This window comes from Chinchilla lanigera, unplaced genomic scaffold (assembly GCF_000276665.1).
Source record: "Chinchilla lanigera isolate Chin_1 unplaced genomic scaffold, ChiLan1.0 scaffold00008, whole genome shotgun sequence".
Lineage (NCBI taxonomy): Eukaryota > Metazoa > Chordata > Mammalia > Rodentia > Chinchillidae > Chinchilla > Chinchilla lanigera.
The window spans coordinates 29,512,847-29,515,873 of record NW_004955409.1 but is presented as its reverse complement, the minus strand read 5'-3'; the positions used below and the strand labels follow the sequence as shown (position 1 = coordinate 29,515,873).

Sequence of the window (3,027 nt, the reverse complement as noted above, 5' to 3'; positions counted from 1 at the left end):
ATTTTTTTTTGTTATGTTTTGTTTTTTGAGAGGGGGGGTCTCACTATGTAGCCCAAGTTGGCCTCAAATTCACAGTGATCGTCTTGCCTCAGTCTCCCATGTGCTGGGATTATAAGTATGTATCACCATGCCTGGAAAAACACACATTTTTTAAAAACAAAAACCATGTTCATTAATGCAGCTTACCATATAGAAAAGTAGGGAACGACCTAGACGTATGAGTTGAGGTAAGTAAATGAGCTTCGTGTATGTAATTGAGTACTCTTACAATTTCAGTAGAACTGAGATTGTTGCTATAGCAACATATTCATAAGACATTAAATGACAACAGATGTTATCAAAGAATATAAATGGTATTGTGGCATTATAGTTACATTTAAATATATAAATATATATTGTGTGTATATGATACTATGTAACTGTATGAATCAATGGTTATCTTGTCTTTGGGGTAAGATTTGGAGGATACTGTTTTTCTTCTGTATTTCTTCCATTTATCTATGTTTCTGATGTTTTTGTAATAATGAAAATAGCCTGGCTGGGCGTGGTGGTGCACACTTGTAATTGCAGCACTCGAGGCTGAGGCAAGAGGATTGCTGAGTTCAAGGCCCGCCTGAATTACGTAGAGACCCTGTCTCCAAAAATAAAAAAATAAAAAAAAAGATAGCCAAAATTGTGTTTTGTTTAATTGAAGAAAGAAAAGCACAACTTTCCTTAGTTAGGACAGATACAAAAAGCAAGAATAAGGGTCTTGACTAAGGAAGAACCTGAGGTAAGGAATAGCCCCTGTGGGAGCCATTTTCTTCCCAGGATGGAGCCAGGCTCCAGTTGCCTCCAAATTGACAAAGATCCCAGGTCCACCCAGCCACGCCTTCTCTCCACATCTAAAGTACCAAGAGAGGACAGAGTCACCACTGGGCAAGTCTCACCTGAGTTGGGCAGGGGAAGGAACAAAGGCACTAAACAGCAGACCATGAGACACACTGAACCGGCCAGGTAGCATCTGCTAGAAGTGGAGCCGTGGTCTCCAGGGAAACAGTTGTGATGCGGACGTGAGAACTTCTGAGAAACAAGAATGCCCACAGGTCCTTCCAGCCCAAAGCGACCCAGTTCCAGTAAGACAGTCGAATCTAGAACTCCAGGGAGGAAAAAGTGAAGGCTTCCTCACAGAGGAAAGCCAACCAGAGCTCCCAGCTGAAATAGGAATCAGTGCTCAAAGGCAGATTTAAGGTGGCGCAGATCCCAGGAGGACGGTACCCAGATGGGACAGGGGCCAAGAAGAAAGGAGGTCTCTTCTCACCGTGTCTGTCTGCCGAACCAGTCGTAATTCAATAGGTCGTTCTCTCGGAGTTACTCTCACTGGTTTGGGGTTGGACGTGTATGGCTTCTTGGGCTTCTGAGGCTCTTGTGCCAGCGCCTGCAGTTGCAGTGAACAGCCACTGTGTGATCTTCCACTCGGCCTCCTGGATGGGCTGCCTGGGAGCTGATGTGGATGGCTTTTGGGGATCACTGTCATTCCGCCGTTGTTGGGCCTGTGTTTCTCCTGCTTTGGCCCGGGCTCTCCCAGCTCTTGATGAGACAAGACCTCCCCGTGACATAAGGGAAATATTGTAACTCCCAACCTGCTAGATGTCCAATACACCGAGTTCGGGTTCCCCAAAATCAAAGAATGCATTCTGAGGAACAAGGGAGGTTAAGAGTAGGACGTTTTATTGAAGGAGAGACAGCTCCTGCCTAAAGAAGACAGGAGTGGCCTGGAAAGCGGGTTGCCAAGGAGCACACTTCTCAAAGGAATTTTATAGACCAAAATCATGAGGTGGATACAGTGCAGGTCAAAATTATGATCAGCCAATAAGATTATAAGTGCAGCCACTTAGGTAACAATAATCCAGTGGGGAAGCAGGCCACACAGCAAATGTACATGGAGAGAACAAAGAACTTTTCAGGAAGGGGTGGGTCTGAGGGTCTTGGTCACCGGCTGAGGTGACTGATGTCTATCTAGACTTCATTGGAGAAGGTGTTACCGCTTAGCCCTTGGGGAGCCATGCAGGCCTGGTCATAATCCTGAGACCTGTCCTCCAGCAGATGCGCCTCTGGCCGTGGTTGTGATGTGTTTTCATCTTTTGTATTGACTCTCTTGAGGGCCCAGCCCTGGCTGACTGCCTATAACTTTTCTGCCTAACTCAGCTGTCTCTAATACTGACTGTGCGAGTGAGCCCTCCAGGGGTCAGTGTCCACAGCTTCTCATGGTCTTGGACTTGCGCTTTGAGAACCTCCTTTCTTCCTTTGCTTCAGGAAGGAGTCAGGACACCTCTCTCGGCTGGGTGAGATGCAACAGGAGAGGCTAACACAGGGCGAGATCTGAGATGCCAGACTGAGAGGGACAGGGGCCGGAAATGTGGGCAATGCTGGGTGATCTGAACCGCCCGCCCCCTCATTCCAGCCCTCACGAGACACTCCCCTCGTCATCCTTGCCACTTTCTGAAGCAGTTCTGGAAGTCCTCTTTCATGAATGTCTTTATGAGGTGTGATCGAAATATGGAGAATGCTATTGCTGAGTGCCATCTCACGGAGAGGCAGCTCCCAGAAACATCGCAGTGTGTCCCCTTCCACCTTACTCACGCGATCTGGCACCGTGGAATTTCTGTCTCTTCCCCAAAGTCAAAATGACCATGAAAGCGAAATGTTTTAAATTGATTCTAGACATCAGGGCAGCCACCTCGGGGCAGCTAACGATGCTCATGGGAAAGGACTTGCGGAACTACTTCAGAAAGTGGCAAGAACAGTGTGATAAATGTATTTGAAATGAAAGAAAGTATTTTGAGGGAGATTAATGGCCATGTGCTTTTTACTCCAATAAATTTTTAAAAATTTAAACTCAGTATTTTTCTTTATGCATTTTTTATTCTTTTTATTTTTTTTTTGGAACTGGGAATCGATCTTAGGACCTTGTGCTTGCCAGGCAGGTACTTATGCCATTGAGCTATATTCCCTAAACTCAGTATTTTTCTATCTTACCTCCTAGAG

The 3,027-nt window shown here is 45.9% G+C and overlaps 1 protein-coding gene and 1 long non-coding RNA gene across 3 annotated transcripts in view; one reads left to right on the top strand and one right to left on the bottom strand.

Moving 5' to 3' along the window:
* LOC106147739 overlaps window positions 1-1,018 on the bottom strand; it is a 12,844-nt gene extending 11,826 nt beyond the window's left edge. For both annotated transcript variants that reach the window (XR_001232666.1, XR_001232665.1), the window contains exon 1: window positions 930-1,018. This is a non-coding gene — a long non-coding RNA (uncharacterized LOC106147739). The remainder of the gene's footprint in view (window positions 1-929) is intronic.
* The window catches only part of Ap4s1 (adaptor-related protein complex 4, sigma 1 subunit), a gene marked incomplete in the record, with an annotated part of 47,872 nt that overhangs the window by 14,818 nt on the left and 30,027 nt on the right, over window positions 1-3,027 (top strand).